Genomic DNA, 23,126 nt, shown 5'->3' with positions numbered 1-23,126 from the left:
AGTTGACCAAAACTAATGCTCTCTTATCCTTGTAATTCAGTTCTTAAATAGCAATTACAAGCTGTAACTTATCAAGTATTTAATAGCAAATGCAAGAATTACTGATAAGACTGTGGGTGACATTGTGTCTACTGCAACACTGCATATTTCTAATGAAGTTTATGTTTATTGACTGATATGTGTAATATATGCAAATTAAGCAAAAGCATTTAACATGGGAAGTATTTTCATACATTTGAAACAATAAAACCATTCTCAACTGCTAATAATACAAAGAAAAAAATTCAAATGTTTCCAAATCTTATTACAGTTAAAAGACTCCATGTTGATTTTTTGGGCACACTGGGAATAAACTGCAGCATTTAAAAATGTCTGTCTGCTACAAATCTGCAAATTTCTTCAGTCACTGTAATGTTGGATGAGAGCTCTGATAGCCCATTCAGTATCTACTCATCAGGCATCACATTAGTCGTGCACCTCTGGTATTGTATATTCTCAGCTAATAAAGTCTTTGCCTCCCTTGACCTGACTTTGTCAAATAATGAAGCACAGCCTCTCTGAATCAATTAACATTTTATTTGGATGCCATTGACCATAAAGAATAAATTGATTTTATATTGGGATTAATGAATTCTCACATTTCAAGAAATGGTCTAGAGTTGTTCAGGTTATATTTGAAAGCCAGAAACTCAGAAATGTTAATAGATGGTGTTGAATCCACACTCAGTGTTGCACCTTGCAACAAACTAGTGATTTTATTCCTTTCCTCAGGCTGTTTAATGGCTGCATGACACCTTTGGAAGAGGTCAACTGCTATGGGGTCTGATATTATCAGTTCATCAGTGATGTCCATCTGGCTGTTTACTGACACATATATTCTACTCCAGCAACCAACAGCAAACAAGGCTTTGGAAGAATGGCAGCCCAGTCATGATAGAATTTGAAAGTTGGTTCAGGCTACATTAAGAACAATTATTTTACCAAATTTGTAACTGTTTTGTGATTGATAAAATCAGAACTTTAGAGATCATTTGTAATTAAGAGTTTCTCCTTCCTACTAGAATTGTAATGTAGAAATACTCTGCTGAATATATGGACAATACATTTTATATTTGACATATTTGACTCAGGTGATGTGGAAAATATGTCTCTTATTTTTCATGGTTCATATAATTTGAGAATGTCCTGTGTCTTAATTTGGAGGAAGTGGACAGAACATAAGGATTTCAAGATGTCTAATGATGAAGTATGAAACCTAAAAAGTGCTTTAGCTACCTGGGTGCCTAATAAGGGCACCGTCTTGGGCCAGACCAAAAAGTAGCTTAAAATCTGCAGAAGCTAACATTGCAGTGCCAAGTCTTGAGCACCGGGTCCCAGTATGGATGCAATCAATGCTTACACTTTGATGTTTGAGGAAGGCAAAGTACCTCCTAACAGGTTTCACAGGAGCTACCATGCTGTGGAGGATGCCATGTAAAGCAGCCAGTTGGAAAATGTTAAATATGTGAGTTTACTAAATGCTTCTCTAGGATAAATCTTAGCTTAGTACTAGCTGGACAACCCACTTGTTCTGTACAGCCTGGAAACATAGTTTCATAGCAATTTTCCCACCTTGTTAAAAAGATGGAGGAATGATTATTCCTTTTTTCACTCAGCTTCTTGGACCTGCCACTCAAACTGAGGATCTCAAAACCATTCCCCACATGTAGAAGCCTGCCATGATCTTCAACTGTAAGTGGTGACAACCAAAGCCTGAACAGAATATGACATATTGGAACACTATTTCCCATGGTTACATATAGTTCCAGTATTTCATCCATTTCAACTAGCAAGAATAAAGCTATTTATTTCCTCCTGACCAAAAAAATCATAATGAAACATCAAGGCAGTACTGCTTCTTGATACTTATATGGTAGTTGCAAATGCTTGTATATTTGCTTTTTAACCCTATTTGCTGGAGATCTGGACAAAAGTTGATGCTTAACATTTAGGTTGTCACATGAGGTCTCATCTTGTCTAGCGTTCTTTACTTCTTTTGATTAGTCTTATCCCTGCTTGACCTCTGTGGTAGGTAAAAAGACATTGTTAATCAATGATTACATTGTGTAGTCCCCTTAGAAATAGCATTCAAAACCTGGAAAAGCAAGAATGTACAGGGTAATCTACAGTAATCTTCTCAACACTAGGAACACTTTTGATTGGAATGATAATGCAGCTGAAAAAGTAGCAACTTTTAAGACAGTCTTCCTGAAGCTATAAGCACATAGAACCAAGGAGAGAATAGATGTCTTTTTTATTTCAAAGCAGCAAAATGGACAGTTTCAGTAACCTCGCCTAATAGGTTCCACCAAATGTAACAAAATGCTATGTAAACTGTTGGCATCTGTTGGATTTATTGTAGTTTTGCCTTTCTGTTATTCGACAGAGGGAATGCATGAAATACAGTGGTCATGTCTTTGCAACTAAATGGGTAAAAAATTTTCTGGATAAATTACTCTTTAAAACATACAAGAAAGATTAGCTTATTAACACATGCTTGGTTATTTTCCACTTAATTCTAAAAATTCTAGCCTTCCCAGACATCACTTACGCTTATATAAGACTTCTTCTTCTCTAAATAAAATGTTAAAGCCAATCTAAGACTCACTATGTTTGATATTTAGGGGTTTGTTTGGTGGTGGGGGTCTGTTGGAGACCTACCTCGTAACTTTTTCATACTGACTTAGCATCAGGCTTTTAAATTTAGGTAAAGTATAGTTACACTAACATTAACATGTGAGTAAATGTGTTTAGATAACCAGCTTCCTTCCATCCTATTATTCACATGGGCATTTGTTCATAAACAGTGTCCATGCTAATTATCCAAATTTGGTATCCCCAAAGATCTGCAAAACAAAGCTGTTTAAGAAATAAGAAAAATCTGTCCATTTTAAATGACACTTTCCTGAAAATACTGAAAACATTGTTTTTATATCTACATTTAAATTACTCTAGTTCTATTCTAAATTGAATTTGTTTGTGAGAAATTTTCTTTTTTCTTTAATATCTCTAAAAGATATTTCAAAACATGATTTTATGTTCCTAAGCCTCTTGCAAAGGCATAAATGATAAATCTCTTGCATGTTAATTTCCAACCCACACATATTCTCTTTCTTGAAAGCCGCTGGAACCTTTCAAATATGTACAAGATAATTTATAAATAACTCACCTAAATACTATTTAAAACACACATGAGGAATTTGGCTCAGTGACTATCACATACTACTGAGTGTGAATGTAAATGCATTGTTTGGAAGAGGTGCATGATAGTCAGGTCAGTGAAGCCCTTGTGAAGACAAGGGAAGGACAAGCATCCCTGTGCTGGTGAGCTGAATTAGTTGGCTAACAAATAGTACTGCTAAAAGCAAAAGCTGGGTTAAGGTAGTCACCAGAGGTGTTTAATAGCTGACCATTTTTTTGTGCTTTCCAGAAAATGCAATGAATATATCAATGTAAAAATATTCAAACTGAACACTTAATGCACTGGCACAGAAGCTAGGAATTTTGCTGCACATTTTCCACCCATCAAACTTAAGATGCCTTTGAAAGATAAGTAAGAAACATAAGCCATTTGTAGGTTCATTGACAGTTTCTTATAGGGATGTCTGCACTTCACTAGAAAATGCTTATGTGTCTGAAACACAGAAGATTTAGAAACTTTTAAAAGTTACAGACATTTTCATTATTTCCCATATTCATATTGTATTTATAAATTTAAGGGATGAGTTAATTTCTTTGCAAAGCAGGGAGCTAGCTAGAAAACCTTTTCCTAACAGTTTCCTCAATTCCTCACCAATGTCCTCAAGGCCAAGGTTCAAGCCCTCTTTTGGACACTTTTTGAAAGCTACCTGACACAAACCAGCTGGTCCTGCAGTCATCTCTGCTACCCAGTCTCTTGGCTGGGCTCATGCTTGGAAGAACAGAGCTCCGGGCACCTGCTGACAAACCAGCCTTGTGGCAGAGCCCATACGCAGTTGAAGCAGAAGGCTGAGACCTGTGGAGACTGTTCCAGGTCAGCTGGTGAAGTCTGGTGGCCCCAGCTCTGCACTCTGGAGTTCAGGTTCAGGTGGCCTCTTCATGGAGGCCTGGTGGACCATGTGGATGGATGGCTAGTTCATTTTTGTAAGTGGCCTTTGACCTACCTGGCTTTAACTGCATAACTGTACACAGTAGCTAATATTTAATGTCCTGATTTACAAGTCTGCTGTTGTTAACAATTTTTTCTGCCTTACCGTTGGCAGAAACCTAGGCTCTCTGGGAGTTTCTCTCCCAGAAATGAAACTAAAGACTGTGGATCAGTGCCAATGTTCACAAAAGTAAGCTGTTCTGTTTTGTGTGATTCTATGAAGTTGCTTTTGAAATGCCTGAGAAATATGTTTTCTACAATATGCTACACATGGCTTTAATTAAAAAACAAAAACAACTCCCTTGACAAACTATTTTCAGTCACAAATGCTAAAACAGGAGCAGAATGTGATAGTGCTGGCTATGAATTGCTTTAAACTGGATTGTTTGTAGCTTCAAGAAAGCTGCATTGTTTGAAGTCTGTGCCCATCTTTCACCAGATTACATTGGGAAGAGGATCTATGAGCAAAAAGGAAAAGAAGAGTTCCACAGCACTGCCTCTTGCTTTGGAGAGACCATCAGATCTCTTTACTACTTTGGACATGAAAAATTCTTAGACACAAGAATTGTCTCCCCTTTGTTCTGAGTGACACTCTGATAGGTCTGTCTTCTTCAGCTCATCCCACGGAGCAGCAACCCAGTCTCCTCCTGCCCCAGAGGCAAGCTGGGGCTGTTTCTATCTGCATTCATGGTCTCTCCCCAGGGGTGCAGAAAGGCCTACTCTACATGTCTGTCACATGCCTCACTTGCAGGATGGTGCTGATATTCAGTTTGAGCTCTTATGAGGAGCAATGGGTACTGAGTTTACTATTTTAGAGAAAAAAATGCCCAATCCATCCTTTTGCATGCATTGGGCTGCATGCAGACTCAGGCATTGATTGTTGCTGCCTCATATCATCTGATTTCTGGTTTTGAGCTTTGTTTTGCAACTGTTGTCACTTAGCCTTCTTTTGGTTTTGTTGCAGGCAGAGATTATGGCAGGGTCAAATGAGTCGAGGAGCTGGGGTTGTCAGCAGAAGTTTAAATGCCTTTGCCTTAATCTAGTTGTTCTTTCTCTTAACCCTGGCCATTTTGCACAGATCCTGATTCAGCTAATGCTCAGCTGTCATGTCAGGAGTGCTGCCGCCTGCCCAGCCCTGGCATCCTGAGCTGATGAATGTCACCAGTTGCCTCTGGCGTAAATGAATGGGCCACCTCCCAAATGATTAGCCTGGAAAACAGCTTATGTATCTTAATGGCATCCTAAAGATGGGCTTTTAAAATTAGATCTTCTCCAAACTCACAGCTTGGTCAGGAATAAAAGTTGCAGATATTAAGTGAAGACCCAGCAGTAGCTAAATGTGTCATGCAGCCACATCCACTTCTAAATATAAGAAAAGGCAAAATAATGTCATCGTCATCATTGCCCAACATTTAAAAGGGTAACGTTTCTACTGCTCAGCCAACAGGAAACCTTATTTCAGGGAAGCTGTGATAACCAGTCAGAAAACCTGTCTAACAGTGCATGAAAGTATTGGCAGTTTCCCAGAGTATTTCCAGCAAGCGTAAGACCAGCTACTCACCATAGAGAGGCAGCTGGGAAAGGCTAACATAAAACAATAGCAGCATATATACTGTGAAAAGGAAGTGTCATGTTTATAAAGGTTAGTTGCAGTTATCTTTCCAAGAGTGTAAAGGTCGCAGCTCAAAACCTGAAATGGTTTGTTAATTTATTTACTCATTCATACCTACAGCTGAGTTTGACTAGAGCCTGATTTGCAGCTAGAGGGAAAGACCATGAGTGAAATATATATGCTTTTGTATTGGAAATAATGATAACTGTTAGGAAACTCTGGAAATAATGATAAATCCTTGCTCCAGACACAGCAGTGAGATCTGGTTTTATAATTAACTAAATCATTCATTTTGACTCATACAGTTTGCTTCATTTCCAGATATAATTTAAAACTGTACAGCAGTATTATTTGCAAGCATTTGCAAATTAGTACTCTCATCTTTAATTTGCTTGTACAATGCAAAAAAATGTACCAGAAATGTCTTCACCTTGCTTCTCTTGTTCACCCTTTCTATAATCTAAAGGGAATAGTCCCTCCAGGTGTGAGATAATAAATTTTTAGTCAGTTTTGATCCCATGTCTGGTTTTTAGCATATGACTTCCTTTCTTTGGGTGGGAGAAATTTTTTTGAAAGGCAAAGCTACATTCTTTAGTGAAAACTAAACTAAAAATCTTGGTTTCATCAGGAAATACACTAATAAATTTATTCTTTCCTGTATTTAATAATTTCATTAATGTTTTTACCAGGTTTTTAAAATATTGGTAACAAGCAGAACTGTTTTTACGGTATATAAATATTCAAATTAATTCACACAGTGATATTCACCATGCTAGCAACTCTGATATTCTTAGAACTTCTCTTAGCATGATATTTTCTCCCGTCAAAATTCCTCCTGAAAACAATATATAGCTTGGGAGGTTTATGCCATTTCCCAAAAGCTGAATTTTTCCTTGGTTTACATTTTCATGCTAGCAAATGGAGGGAAAGCAAACAGATAAATACAGGAAAAAATTGTTCTTTAATGATGGATATTCATTAATGAAAACAGATTATCCTGTCATGTATACAGCTGATCAGTCACATCATCTGAAGGTACACATATGATATGGACATTCTTTTTTCAAAAGTCTGTTGCAAACAAAGCTGTTCAGGACTTTAGCATTTGACCTGAATGAGGTTATTCTAACTGGAACTGTGTTTTCTAACTGAAAAGGACTGGAATTTTTGCTATCTGATTTTTATTTTTAAAAATAGTTGGAATGGTATAATTATAGATATGGTATATAAGGTTCTGGTTTATAAGCAGTGGCTTTACATTGATTTATAGAATTTTTAAAATGTAACCCAGGTGGGGATGTGGCCTGATATTACATTTGTGTTGACAGCACAAGTGAAGCAGATGCTTGCTTAGGCTCTGTGGCGGTGAAACAGCTATGCCTCACACTCTGACTTTCCTGTGTGCTAGAATGACAGACTGATTTCTGCTGAGAAGGGTCAGGGGTGACAGTGGCTATGCCGGGATGTGTGGGTCCACCCCAACCTTCCCACTTCTTCAAGCAGAAAGCCCAACTCCCCCAGCAGCTCTCTGTCCCACCTCCATCTCTCTCCGGCAGCAGTGGCTCAGCCCCAGTCTTGGGGAGCTGCATTCAGTTTTTTCTTATAGCTCTTTCAGGCACCCCTGGAAATGCTAGTGACTGTGACAAAAGCTTGGACTGATGTTTGTTTAAACTGTCTGGTATTCACCTGAATTTAAATGTTTTTATTTCCTGAATAGCAGGCTTTAAGACAAATACTTGAAACAAATGTTTGAGTGTGGGCTTCATCTTTCTGGCTCTTGCCAATGTAAATAAACAGTTTTTCTGTGTAGCTGAGGATGCAGTATTATATTTAAAAATAGTTATGTTACAAAGTCAGTGATGTACTTTGAAGTATCTGGGGAGGATAAAAAAGCAAAACTAGTCTTATGTTTTAGGCATTTATAATTGTACATGCACTTAATTGCTGTTGTGACTGTTCCATTTTTCCCACTTGCACATAGTGATGGGCCCACAGCTCTGACTGGCTGCTCAGTGGAGAGAAGAAGGAATAAAAAGCATCTGCCCTATATTTAAGATTTTATTCAAAGATGTTTCTTATCAGTGATGTGGGAAAAAGTTGGAACTTAAGAAGGAAGCGGCTCTTGTCTGTCTGCACTGCTTGCCCAAGGGGACGCTGAAGAATTCATGGCATACTCTGAATGAATGGGAGGTGCAGTAATCCCAAAATGCTGTCTGATTTCCTTCCCCTAATAAAGTAAGCTCTCCTACACATAATGGTTATTGCTGGTACTTTCAGCTTAGAGCAATTTCAAGGCATACCATGATCTCAAAGCACATTCAGAATAGAATAGACAGAATAAACTATTTCAGTTGAAAGGGATGTACAACAGTCATCTAGTCCAACCACCTGACCACTTCAGGGCTGACCAAAAGCTAAAGCATGTTATTAAGGGCATTGTCCAAATGCCTCTTCAACACTGACAGGCTTGGGGCATTGACCACCCCTCTAGGAAGCCTGTTCCAGTGTTTGACCACTCTCTCAGTAAAGAAACGCTTCCTAATGTCCAGTCTAAATCTCCCCTGATGCAGCTTTGGACAATTCGCACATGTCCTATCACTGGATACCAGGGAGAAGAGACCAGCACCTCCCTCTCCACTTGCCCCCTCATGAAGCTGCAGAGTGCAATGCAGTTGCTCCTCAGCCTCCTCTTCTCCAAACTAGACAAGCCCCAAATTCTTAGCTGCTCCTCACAGGACATTCCTTCCAGCCCTCTCACCAGCTTTGTTGCTGTCCTCTGGATGCATTCAAGGACCTTCACATCCTTAAATTGTGGGGCCCAGAACTGCACAGAACACTCAAGGTGAGGCCCCCACCAATGCTGAATACAGCAGGATAATCACCTCTTTTGACCAGCTGGTGATACTGTCTTTGATGTACCCCGGGATGGAGTTTGCCCTCTGGGCTGCCAGGGCACACTGCTGACTCACATCGAGCCTGCTGTCGACCAGCACCACCAGATCCCTTTCCGCAGGGCTGTTCTCCAGCCACTCCTCTCCCAATTTATACTGGTGCCCAGCATTACTCCATCCTAGGTGCAGAATCCGTCATTTGTTAAATTTCATGCCATTAATGATTGCCCAGTGCTCCATCTATCTAGATCCTTCTGCAAGGCCTCTTGTCCCTCAAGAGAGTCAACAGCACCTCCCAGTTTGGTATCATCTTAGCATACTGACTGCTGCACAGACCTTAACCAGTCTTGCATTATTGCTTGATCTTTCTGTGTTCCAGTAGTTAGTTAAAATGTCAAAGACTACGTTAGGTTTAAAGAAGATAGATATTCTTTTAAGGACTAATATCTTCTACTTTTGCAGTTAAGATGAAGTCATTTCATACTGTATCCTGTTGGGTCTCATATGACCCACTTCACAGAGAAAAAAAATCTACTTCAAGTTTAGGCAGAATGCATTTAATTCCAAGTGATGGCACCTCAACCTGTTTAATTCTGAAGGTTCTAGTTCAAACCTAGTGTATTGGCCAGGTGGCCACTGTCCCAGCGTGGGGAGATGCTGCTCCCCTCCCAGGACTGGTGATTCTGGGATCAATCTATAGACCATTTGTGGATTGGATGTGATCAGCAGAACATCAAGACTTCTTCACCATCACAATTTATTTGTAGACATGGAGTAAGCACGTCCATAAGGGAAATGCAGTTGCAGCATGTCCATTGACATCTTAGCAGTCATCCAGCCTAGCGACTCTGAATGCTGTGATGATGCTTTACATATTCAATAAGTTTGCCTACTCCCGTACGTGGGATGGCCATGTGCAAAATTCAGACTTTGACATCCCTGACAGAGGTGCAGTTCTGCCCATATGGATGACAACACATGCACATGATATAAAGTGCACATTTCTTCCTTGCCCTGTGTGGAAGTGAAGACAATCTGGTGTTTCAGCTGAAGTTTTAATACGTTGCTTTTATTTTCCAAGGCCTCAGTAGAACAGCCAACTGTTTAACTAATTTCCTGTATTGGTCTGAACAACACTGTGTTACTCTGACGTGGCTTTCATTTTTAATTGTTTAAAATTAGCATCTAAATTAGCATGAGATTTTCCATGGGACCCAACAGGATTAATGTCAGACCATACTGAACATTGAAGAAAATTAGCTTTTCTAGTGAATGTGTAAGGAGGAACTTGCTTTGTTGTGCCTTCATAGGTAAGTTAAACGGGTATGAGCTGACAGTCCTCTGAATTTAAACCTGTATATTTTTATCAGTGCAAGTCCTTGTGTGAATGGACTCTTCTTGTATGAAGATATAGTCTTTTTCTGTTTAGGCAATATCACTTCCAAAACTATTTATTCCAAACAAAGAAATACAAAAATATTCACTCATATTTGGAATAAGGGTGTCCAAATGGAAAGTCATATAGATGGCAATATTACTGACAAAATTCTTCCTTGGAAAAAAAAATGTACCTTTCATGACTTAGAAGCAGGTTTTAAAATATTAACACATGAGGTTAAAATGTGTAAGTTTTCATGCCTATAAATGTAATTTTTTTGGCAAATTTTATAGGTTATATCTTTATCAGAAATCTGTAAGCAATTTGACATATTTTTCCTTAGAAACGACAGTGTAAATATTCCAAGATGTGTTTGAGAGCAAGTAAACATCTCCACGTTAAGTTTTCCACATACCTTTCAGGGCTGTGTTAGTTTATTGCTGGTATCATCTAATAATAACAGAGCAAACAGCAACTGAGACACAAGACAGGAAATAAAGTCTAAACTTGTGACAGTCATTGAATCAGAGGCTTCGTACCTCTTTTTGCTGTGGCCACCAGTGAATGATCCTGGAAACTCACAGGTCTGAGCCTTTGCATAAATTCTTGAAGAAAAAATTGGGACTGTTAGAAGAAACCTCTCCTAAAGTGTCTTGCTACCTACAACCTTCACTAATAAGAAACCAAACTGATTATTTTTGTATTGAATATCAGATTAAATAATTCACATATAAAAGATGGTATTAAATTCATATTCCAAATCCTGCTGTCAGAATAGACGGAGCCAAATAATTCCATGACTTTTGAGGCTTCAGAAGATAGGTATCAGTAGCACTGAATGATTGTATGACTTATTCTTGTTCTTGAAAATTCTGCCCCAAAAGAACAAGATAGAGGGAAAACTAGATAGAGGTCGTGAACTGTGTGAATACAAGCATTTTGTTTTTCTGATTTTCTTTGTTGTTTTTGTTGTTTTAAGTTAGCAGTCTAAACCAGATGAAATTTGCTTTCCTGTAGGTTGCTCTTTTTCTGTCCTGGTTGCTCTTTCTTTCTCCTGGTTGCTGAGGGAGTCAAAATGCCCAGCTCTACAACTAATAATAGTTAAAACTAAATAAATTACAGTCAATTTATCCACCTTTATTTTTTATCATCATTGGAAAGATCTCCAAAGTAATGAAAGGTAGATAGTCAGGATTCAAATTTCATATTTATGGGGGTTTTGGACTTTTTTGGTCACATCTGTATTAATGAATAATTCCTTTTTCAGGCTGTGGCAATCTTCTCACATTTTGCTGGAGGAATAAGGGCAGGAAAAAAGAATAGGAGGCAGAATAGAATGAACTGAAATGTCTCAAGGAGTTGGAATTTTATAGGTCATCATGGTGAAGACGAATTGGTAGGCAAAGGGCAGGTGAGATGGTCAAAGGTGAATTTAAATAAATGGGATGGTTCCCCAATTTATCATGTGGCTATCACCTGTACATACACAATATCTGTCCATTCATCTTGTCCTTGGATCTGGCTACACTGCTTGTATATCCAGAAAGATAGGATGAATCAAAGGAAAAGACATAAACTTGTAAATATGTGTCTACTCTTTCTTATGCTATTCTTCTCCTGAGTCTCAATCTGTATCTACTCTGGGTAAGTAACAGGATAACTGCATGCTACTATCATGCTTAGAAATCACTGAAGTCAGTCAGCTCATTAGTCTGAAATCTTTTAAGACAACAGTTCAGTTTAGAAAGAGTAGCACTGAAAAACCTCTAAGAATGAGCACAATTATACAGCAGGAGCCAGTACTGAGATGATTTGGGGACTGTAGTCTTTTCTAAGAGGATTTATAAAACATTGGTGCAGAAAAATGTTAAATTTTTATGTTCTCTGTCTCATAGTTGAATCTGAAGTGTTATTTAGTCATTATCTATAGAAAGTAGAACTATCTTTAATAATCAAGCCCTGACAGGATCTCAAAATCTCAAATTTTTTCCCAAGTATCTGAAAAATATTTAGTTCTAATCAATTCAAACATCATTTTCATTTTTCTTTAATAGCTAACTACAGGAATTAGTGTAATTTCAAATTAACAGCTACCTAGAATGAGAAGAACTTAATTTTTCATTTTCAAAGTAACAAAACAGAACATTTCACCACTACTATTGTTCTTGAATTGCAAATTCAAGGAAATAGTCCATTTTCAGCAAATTTTATATGTATCCTTAGGCAAAATCTGATTTAAAAAAAAAAAAAATCCAAATACATATAGTTGTGGTCCACACTGAAAATATGCTTATTGACTTGCATGAATTTTTGGTAAAGTACAGTAGAATCCAAAATCTAAATATTTAATTTTGGTTTATTTCTTTCTCATTGTGGAGCATGTGGAGCTGTCATGGATAAATCAAATCAGAATGAATTAGATGAACATTTAAAAGAGTTCGAAATCTGACCTCTAAAGGTTAGGACACAAAGAACTAAGAAAGATGATGCAACTATGCTGCTAGGAGACTGTACATCACTCAGTTACTCTATTACTGTCCAGCACAAGAACTGTTTTATCAGTAATTTTTGCAGGAATTACAGTACTTCCTGATCTGGGGAAGAGTCAAAATATCTTTCAAGGAGAGTTACAGTTTCATACTCTCTTGTCCAGCTAATATTAGCAAGTAAAGCTATTCATAACAGGCTTTTGGTTAGTACTAAGATATTATAACACTGTTTTTAGGACAAGCCTCTTTGTAAAATATATTCTGCTTTCAAAACTTTGGGCTGGAATTTTCAAAGACCAAGATCCAGTCTCCTGGAGCTGACCACTAAGTTCCCATAGGTTATAATTACACAGTTCCTCAAAAGCTGACCTAGGAATAACTGTCTATCTGCATAACCCATCTGATCCCAGGTCACGTAAGGAGGTCACAGGAAATCTTTATAAAGTGCCCAGGCACACATTCTGAATGCAGTACTGTCAAGGCTCCTGGTGTAGTGAAGGTAGGCAAGACTACGTCTTCTCTGGAGAATGCCTAATGCCACATGAAGACCTGTAAGTCTGTTTTAATTGATTAGACAGGGAAGAATATTGGTCCTGAGCACAGTCAGAGAGCTTATAGATGAGTCCAGGTGTACAGCTTCCTTGGAAAAATCTACCCACAGCAGCAGGGAAACATTTAGACAGAAGTCTGTTTGGGCAACTGGCATGCTCCCACTTACTGGGGTAAAAAAGAGGACCCATTTTCATTTTATTTGTGGAATCATTTCAGTTTAGAAAAAGATAAGAGAACATATAAAAATATAGTAGACTTTATATGATCTTACATTATGGGAACTTTTTCCTTCTGTCAGATAGTACTATTTCATAACAGAAGATGGGAAATCAAGGCTCAATTCATTTATAAGGACCAGTTTCAAACAAAATAGTTGACATGCCCTGACACTGACTGCTGTTACCCTCAGTTTAACCATGTTCTTAAAGTGGAATCGCTTTAGATTTCTTAGCTAATCCCTTTTGTTATGGTGTGTGTATCAGGAGAGGAGGGGGAAGAGGGAGAGAGATGGCCATTTACAAAGTGATCCTAACTTGCAAAAGTCTTTCTAGTCTAAAACATCCTAAGATTTGCTTAATATGATTTTGTGCACATTTAAATACTTAAATTGTCATTTTAAGGTTTTGTGTTTTTTAACATAGCTGTTTAGTTTCTTATCCTTTTCTTTGGTATGGCTTTAATGAATGGATTATGATGGTCAGTTTGTAATGCCATGAATGAAAGATTTAGGACCGCTAATCTTAAGAACACTGCTTGGCGCCAGTAGACAAACAATGCACTGCCCAACTTGTTATCTCAACCATACTAAGCTTTCACTTCTTACCTGCTTTCAAAGACTGTCAGTTTACTCGTGTAGTCCAGTAAATAGTAGGCACAATCTTGTCAGGAAGGTGTTTTGTATTTCCTGATTTTTTGGGGAGTTTATTACTTTATAATACATTTGTCTATGCTGTATCAAAGCTGAAATGAAATGTTTGAATTTGCAAAGCTTGAGCTGGTTTGAAAAATAATCTACTTCTATCAAGGTTTTGCAATAAAACACAGCATTGTTTTGGTATGAATTTTAAGAGTTTCAGTTAAATTATTGCATTATGGCTTTGTTTTATAATACTAATTCTTCAGAACCTTCATTGTTTATTTGAGAATAACCTTTACCAAGAAAATTAACTTGATACACAGCAATGATGAAAGGGAATGCTATAAGGTGAATGTATGTGCTCAGTTGTAAAGGTTCCTCACTTTCTTATATACCTGGAACAGAACAAACACCTTGGAATAAATACATACCATAATAAATTTTGTGTTCTTATCTCATAAGCTGCCAAAAGACCCCTACATGAAGCCAAGTGATCAAAGGTACAGAGATGCTTTTCACATGATCAGACCCTTAAAACTGTGCCCATAAAATAATGTCTTAAATGGTTTTGTGACAATTCATTGAATAGTCATGTCTTTCAATGAGTTTTCTTGCAAATATGTACATTGAAGGGGGATCAATGACATGTTTCTAGGCATTTTACTTCAGTCAAGTGTAGTTGAAAGCATGCTTAAGCATAAGGCCAAGGTATTTAGTAGTTGAAAAGGTAACTAAAAATTAAAACTCCACTTCTTTGATGGGAAAACGGCAACAGCACTTGACTAAATATAAAACACTGCATTTTATTTTTGCATTAATATTTATGTGAGAGATGTTAAGTGAATAAATGATATCCTACAAATCAACTTAGGACTTTGACTTACGAAAATTGGAGACTTCCTTGACCAAACTCTTGCGATGGTTTTCCTGTTGGTTATTGGAAACTCCAGGATGCTCAAAAATTGGGCAACAAAACCTCCATATGATATTTCTGAAAATTCAGAGGGAAAAAAAAAGCAATATTGTTTTATTATTTCTGTGGAAAATGGCTACAATTAAAATTTTTAAAATGCTTTTCAACTCTACTTTAAAAAAATAACACAAACGAGAGCAGGAAACTTATTTGGAACCTTTACTGAGAGTCACATTATGTATTTTAGTCTTAAATTATTTGTAAATTACATCAGTCTGAAAATCACAGGAGGACTGCAGATAAAGTGCCCAAGTACCAATAAATTTATTTTACCTTAAAATGCGTAGATCATAATTTTGTATAGTCAGTCAGATACAGTTTAAGTTCACAGAATCGACAGAAAGAAGGAGAGAATAGTTTGGCACATACATATTCACAGGATCAATAGTATATGGTGTATATAGATACACACAAGATATATCCTAATCAAACTGATATGTTACTCTACCTTTCTCACTATCCTCCACTGCAGAACATGTGGTCATATTCTGCATCTTCTCTGCTTCTCATGAAGAAGTTGTTATGATTCAAGGCCATCCTGTGGGCTGCTACTGAGACCTTTTCAGATTTTAAAGTAAAAGCTGTGAGGTTTTTATTTCAGACTGATATCTCTGCCACTTTAATACTTGGTATTTGTACAGAAACAGTATCAAAGTACAAAATATCACTACAGATATTTACTAATTTGAAACAGAAAACTCTCAAAAAAATCTTTCCAGACAAAAAAAAAAAAAAAACCAAACCCCAGATCACTCATATAAAAACAAAATTTGATGCACAGTCTAAAGATAGCATTTATTTAAATTATATTAGGGATCTCAGAATTACATTTGGGTTATTGTAAAATTTAATTATTCCTCAATTTCTTTGTGCAAACCTGTGTAATAAATGTATAGAAAAAACTGAATCCAGAAACATGTATATAAATTGAGGCTAAATTGTAAACCCCTTTTTTCTAATATTAAGTTTTTTTTAATAATTGGCTCAAGGAAGCCCTGCCTGAGCAAGGGGGGGATTGGACCAGATGACCTCCATAAGTCCCTTCTAACCTCAGCCACTCTGTGAGTCTGTGATTCTCTGAAATCCTTCGAGTGTTTTTTTTAAAGTCAGTTTGATTTTAGAGGCCTGAGCTTATATAGTTCCTATTAACAGCAAACATTATCTGTTTGTGACTACCCTCCGAGTGAAACTGGATCACTTTTGTTTAGATCCCTGCTTAACTTAACAGTTTATGTTTGGAAATCTTCCTATGGAAGTAAATTACAGAAAGACAAACAAAATATTTCTTATTCATGTTTTCATGCTGGCAGGTGTTCCTCTGCCATGCTTAGCTTGTCAGATTTAGAGAGTCCTTAGAAAAGCCTTTAGATTCAACACTGCCTTAGGGTGTATATATATTCAAGCCCAAAGCTGAAAACAGAAGGTGACTTTTCAATGAAAAAAAATGAACAATTAAAAAGAAAACTTTAATAAGTAGGTAAAAACCTATTTAGAGCCAATACAGTGAAAGTTGCCTTTTAATTTTAAATTCATCACTATGAAAGACAGCCTCAATGTCTTTTCCTTTGTATTCCCATTTCAATGTTTCTTCATCTCTGTATTTTATTTTCATACTTTAAAGTGCTATGGTTTTATTGCCTGCTTTTGACTTGAGATTTAGTTTTCTATAATGATCTTTCTGTAGCTTGTTCCTAATCATTATATCATGCCTCCTGGTCCCTTAAGTGAAAACTTGGTGGTTGTTATTCACCATGAGCCAAAGAGGAAGGGAAAGTTTCATAGCAGCAACTGGAACACAAAGTTACAAAAAAACCCCGAAAACCCAACATGTTTTTTTCCTAGCCAAATGAGTATACTTTTGCAGTTATAAAAATCACTCTGATTTTACCTCCTTTATGCAGTTCCTTTTCTGCTCATTGATTGTTGCTAGGCTGAGTGATGAAAGTGGCGAGAGATGCTATTCACAGGACTCCATGACTGGAACAGGGGTAATTTTGGAAGTACAGGAATTTTCAGCCAACCTATTGAAATGAAGGGTTTCAAATGGAAACCAGGTTAAAGCCCTATAGAGAGCCTGCATCAGGAATTACTATGATAGGTAACTTAGAATGAGAGGCAGGGCAGGGGAAAAAAAGATGTCAAGTGTTTATATTAAGCATTATTAATGACTACCTACCCAAATCACCTTCCCTAGAATTTTACCACTAAAAATCAATGAACCAATATGGGTATCAGTACTAATCTTCTGCAAAAATGGAGTTATCTGGCTATGACAATTAATGATTGATTTTGCAACACTTGCTCTTGCTGAGTAGTGTTTGGAAATTCAAATTATTATAAGGATTTCATGAAGAATTAATATAATTTTGTTCTAGTTGAACAGCTGCAAAAAAACCCCAATATATACATCAATATTTATAATGGCTATGTTACTTCAGTAAACGCTGTGCTGTGATCTCTGTCAGACAGAAATACGGTGTCTACGTGAGCTGATGGAGGAAAGGTCTGATGGAGAAGGATAAGCACAGGTTTGTGGCAGCAATTTGGGGACAGAGGGCTGACCGCCCCAGGGCCTCAGTGATGTGTGCTGCAGCATGGCTCTAAGATGGACAATTCCTCAGGTGTAGGGCAGATTACTTAAAAAGGTTACATGTCACATTCGTCACCTCTGTAGACTGCAGGTAGTAGTTTCTTCTCACATGTAATTAATGAGAGACTACTCCTATTAAACTGCCTTGGACAGCACAGAAAGAATATCAGTACAGGGGAATACAGGATAAGTAGGTTATAACGTTAATCATTATCAGGGAACTATCCAACAGTCATTTTTCCTGCACACATAATCCCATCTCTCCTGCTTTCATAAATAATAATAAGAAAACTAATTGAGGCAGAACAACATTTCTGCAACTGACCATCCTGTTTTAAGCTGGTTTTCCAGTGTAAGAGTTTCAAATCTTAAATATTAGGCTTTGCAAAGCATACTGCCCACTTCTGGAAGGCTACCATAGAATAGGAACTGCCATACAAGTTTGGACCCAAAGTAGATCCATCTCTGTAGCCATCTTCAACTGTCAACTTCTTCATAGTCAACATCTGTGGCAAAAATTTGAGAATATTCTCTGGGTGTATTGTTCCAGCCTTGGGACTTTCTGAGCCAGACATGATATCCTTGTATCTAATGTCTTTACCAGAATTTTTTAGTCACTTTTACCTATTTTATTTTACTTGAGTTTAGTTCCTATTAGCACCCTATACACTCTTCAGATAGGAAACTATCAGCCAAGTCTCTAATTCCTTCAGTCACTGAAAGGAAGAAGAGGTGTGGAGGATAAGCAAATCTCACTGATTCACTGGCACTTCAGCTCAGCGTCCCAGCTCTTTAGCAGACAGCCCACACCTCTACATCCAGTTCCAGTTCTGATGTCTCTAGTGCTGAGGCATTGTCATAGCAAAAAGGTTCACTTCCAACCCTGACTTTGAGATGGGCTGATCAGAGAATGGGCAATCTACTTTGCAAGAAGAGATGATGAATGTTCACTTGTTTAATCTAGGAAAGCTAAGGCCAAGGAGAGAGCATGACCATTGCCTACAAACATATCAGAAGTGCAAGTGTCAGAGTGGAGAAGGCAGCTGTCTCAGCTACATGGCAGTGTGATTTACCAATTAAAAGGCCATGCAGGTTAAGCCTGGTCTCTCTCTGATAGGACTGCTAGATAATAAAAATTCACCATTCAGGAAGGAAACAATTTTTAAGAAGCCTTTGGAATATATACAAGGTTTGCTGGAGGCAGTTTGATTTCATTCTTAATACTGGCCATTTAAATCACAACTAGTTCTCAAACTGGTTTTAAAAATCTGTCCAGTGAATTCTCAGCACTCTGCCTCCCTGTCTGGAAATCAAGCTGCCATGTCACTTCATCAAGTAGTTCTTCCTCTGCTTTCCTCTACCTGTGGTGGTTTGGACAGGGAAGTCCCCCCTTGTCTTGGACATGGTCCCATTGCTGCACTCATGGCATAGATAGCCAAGTGCTATTACACTGATAAAACACATCAGAAATTATTAAGCTTCTTATTCTAGAATTCGCTGTCAGTCAGTCACCGAAAAAATTCTCTCTTCTTGAATTCAGAGAAGATTGAAATCCTAAATGGACCAAGGGAATTCCTCCCCCACAAAGCTACTCCAGCTCTGACGGTGTGTTGGAATGAAAATACAGATAGCATAGGGGTAGAAATGCCAATAAACATGTTTTCAGACAGCGCTTGGTGACCACATTATCTTACTGCATGACCCCAAGTTATGGGGTTTCTATATAGGCTCAAAAATTGCATCCAAGTCCATCTTAATATGCCATGGATGGCTCCCTTCCTGGTGGAAATTCATGTGCAATTTCTGTAAAGAACATTGTCCAACTTTAAATGCATTACCATCCTTTTAAAGTTATGGTCCAACTTCTGCACAGACTTACACCCCACAAAACCATATTAAATCTATGAAAATCTTGGCCCCCTGTCAGAAAGGCTTTTCAGAAGGCAAGTACAGCAACCAAAATAACATTTTCTAACATATGCAATGGTCTTCCTCATAAAAATGATCTTATTTTACCTGCTTTTGCTGATTTTTTATCAGTATAATTACTGCTAATACAAGTAGGAGTTGAAGAACAGACAAAAAAACTTGTAGTCATATATTATTACTATGAATTGTTCATACTCTGCCTTCTCCTTGAAAGTGTAGAGGCTTCTAGTAACTAGAACGAAAGCAGATTTTACAAGTAGTGCTGAAAGACATTTAATATTACCCAAATTCTTAAAAAATTATGTTGTTTTACCATACAATATAGACTTACAATGCAGAACTCACTGAATGCAGTATCTAAAACCTAGCTATACTCCTAACTGAAATAAAGCTGTACACTGGTCAAGTTGAGACAGCAGGCATTTTAAAGCTTACACTGGCCATTATGTCCCCCTTTTGCTGAGAAGGAGCTAAAAGGATTCAGTCAGTGCAGGATAGCTGAGCCACAGTGTGAAGAAAAATTCTTCTTATATCCCTAAATCTCTATCTTCAGGTTGAGTTTATAGTTCTGCAAACTGCAGAGATAGAGAGAGAGAGAGAGAATTGCTTGTTATTTTGGTCTTGAAGTAATACAGATGCATAATTAGGGAGTGTATACTATATATTCTAAAATACAAGAGTGGAGAAGGGGAGACGGGGGGAGGGAGAGAGAGTCTTTGCAGAGATATAGTTACAGTTTGCTCCAGATTAAACACTTTTTTTATGGAGTTATAGTTGTGACCAGTGACTGTATCCTATTCAAGGACATTCGAAATTTCATTACATGAATATATTTTCAAGCCATAATTTACAGCTTGCTTTATTAGTTTTAATGTAGCACAGTTCTGATTTGTCACTGATTGATAATAACTTTGACATGTTAAGACACAATCTAGCAAATATCATATATGTAAACTATTTTTATATAACAAAGGATTTTCTAGTTCAACACATGTCAGTATAATGTTGCCAATATAATGGATAGTAAGTAATTATAACAGCTGTTTTGGCCTTTTTGAATATGTGCCATTTAATAAAAAATACAAACAAACATTATATTTCTTTTAAAAAAGCTTCGACTGTGTGGACATATTTTTAATATCGTAACAGCATTATGGGCGTAGCTACTTTTTCTAGGAGACATATACCTTTTGTCACTAGAGCAGTAAAGTGGTTAACTGTATTTGTTGTTCTTGATGTTAAAATCATTCTGGCAGAACAACTTTGGCTTCTAGAGATGCCTACTTTATCTTCAAAGAACCTTGCTTTGCTTCTTTTCTGCTAATATATTTCTATTGCAATGAGTGGTTTAAAAACCTGCAAGAATAAAGATTTGCCAAGAAGCATCCAAAAGCTGATGTAACTGTTTTCCCACAAACCCAGTAAACATCTATTTGTCTTCTATGTAGAGATGGGGGGGGGGCTAAATCCACATAACAGACTTTTCAACAATTTTCCCTTTTGCTTTTTTTTTCCACTAGAAAAAATGCATCTTACCAGCTGACCAATGGCAGCACAATGTTTCTTTTCCAATATGAAGCTTTTTTCCTTCTGTTCTGTTTTTTGGTTTTATAGGAAATTGTTAGCTAATATGTGATTTACACTCTGGCAGTCACACAGATCCTTTTTCCTACCTGTTTTGTTCTTGAATTGAGCAATATATATTAAATTTCTTCCAATTACTTTATCTTAAGTGAATCAGCATAATTAAAACGATAGGTTTCAGAAAGCACACCTACCACAAAACATTACTGACTGCCTGTGTAAATACTACCACAATAGTTTGGCAAAATGGATTTTATGCTGTGTAATGACTTTCTTGACTCTGCTCTTGGAGAGTTCACTTTCTGAGTAACATGACAATAAAACCTTATTAATTCTATGTACTTACTGATTTGACAGGGAGGAGACAAAGCGATGCAGGAGAAGTGGATATTTGTAATTATAATAAATATAGGTACCTCTTATTTTTCCATCAAACTTTTCTTAATTTTTAAATATGCTGGTTAGCCAACACTGATGCAAAGCCATTGCAGTGAGTTTCCTGAGTGCAGAAAAAGAAAGCCCCTCATAATTCCTCATTTAAGAAACATTTATGATAATGAAGAAATTTTACCTGTCATGCCATCAAACTACTTCTATATTCTAACATTATTTCTGAGATTACTGCTTTGCAAATCAGCTTTAAGCATTATTTGCTATATGGGTAGAAAGATGGATAGTCACTGTGTGGTCAATAAAGTCTCTTCTGTCACATTAAACTCCACCTAAAGTAACCCAAATATCTTCTGACTATTCACTACATAACTCAGGAACCATTATTGTCATAGTCACTTTATGTTTTATGACCTAATTGACTTATATTCTTGATGGGAAGCTAGGTTTCCAGCAGCTTCTTTTTAGAATTGCCTCTCCTTACTCAGCAAATACAGGCTATGTACAGATGACTCAGTAGCTAAAATTTGTAAGAGTTTTAGGATCTCACCACCTCTCTTTATTGTTTTCCTTCCTGTTTCCCTCTCAACCAATAGGGAAGGAAATAAAAACACTTACTTTTTCTCTCAGCAGTTAATTTATGCTTCTCGTGTGCTTTTTTCAGTTCACATACCAATTGTTTCAATGAGATTTGAAGGAGGTCTCTCATTAGGTCTTCTGAGGATAATTGCATTGTTTCAGAAGCTCTGCTCATTCTGAGATCCAAATTGGCTTGTGAAATTTTCTCATAGCTTGGTAGGTAAACAGTATAGGGGGTTTTTATGTTAACTGTTCATGAAAGAGTGCTACATTGCTCATGACTTTCAAAGCTTGGTTCCAAAACTTGTTAAAGGTACAAAGCTCTCCTGAACTGTTCACTGTGGCTCCAGTTACAGTTCTAGAGATTTAAAGCTCTAGTTATTGTATTTTTACTTTATAAACAATCCTTGAAGTTTTATTAATATAGTGTAAATCCTTTTACAGCTCTTTAAGGATGCCTCTTCATTATTTTCTGTGTGTTTATTTCTCCTAGACGTAAGGTTAGTTAAAAATGGAAATGTGAGTTGGAAAGATAATTCAGTTTTTATTTCTAAAGCCTAGCAGTTTTAAATTACTATATTCTTGCATAGCAGCATTTTAAAGGCAGAGGAAAAGAAACCATAGTATGCTTGTGATACTGATGTTGAAAATATTTTAGAAAAAAAAAGAGGGGGAAGGGACAAAGGGAGGGAAACAGAACTTTAGACCAGGTGTTTTACTTGAGACTGACAACTGTTTTTAAAACACTGCTGACCCTTTAAGCCTCTATCCTAGCATAATATATGTTTATGTGATACATTGCAAATAGAAAAAGAGAAGATTCTCTAAATATTAGACTAAAATGGGAACTTACTTAGACAGAAATATTATAGCAAGATTTACCAAACAATGTCTGAAAAAAGTACAGGGACTACTACAATGTCATGACAGAAGTGAAATAGTTTTATTTAGAGCAGCATATCTTCCATATGGACTTGAACTGAAGCTTACTCAAGTCAGTGGAAAGACTCACTTGAATATTAAATATGGGCCTGCACAAGGTGCTTTTAGCAACTTAAAATGTTCTAGATTAAATAGCTGCTTTATTTTCACTGTAAGCCACAACTTGTCCTAACTTTCTGTATTTGCTAATTGTCTA

Source organism: Harpia harpyja, chromosome Z (genome assembly GCF_026419915.1).
Source record: "Harpia harpyja isolate bHarHar1 chromosome Z, bHarHar1 primary haplotype, whole genome shotgun sequence".
Classification (NCBI taxonomy): domain Eukaryota; kingdom Metazoa; phylum Chordata; class Aves; order Accipitriformes; family Accipitridae; genus Harpia; species Harpia harpyja.
The sequence above is the reverse complement of the archived record's forward strand: the minus strand, read 5'-3'. Positions refer to the sequence as shown.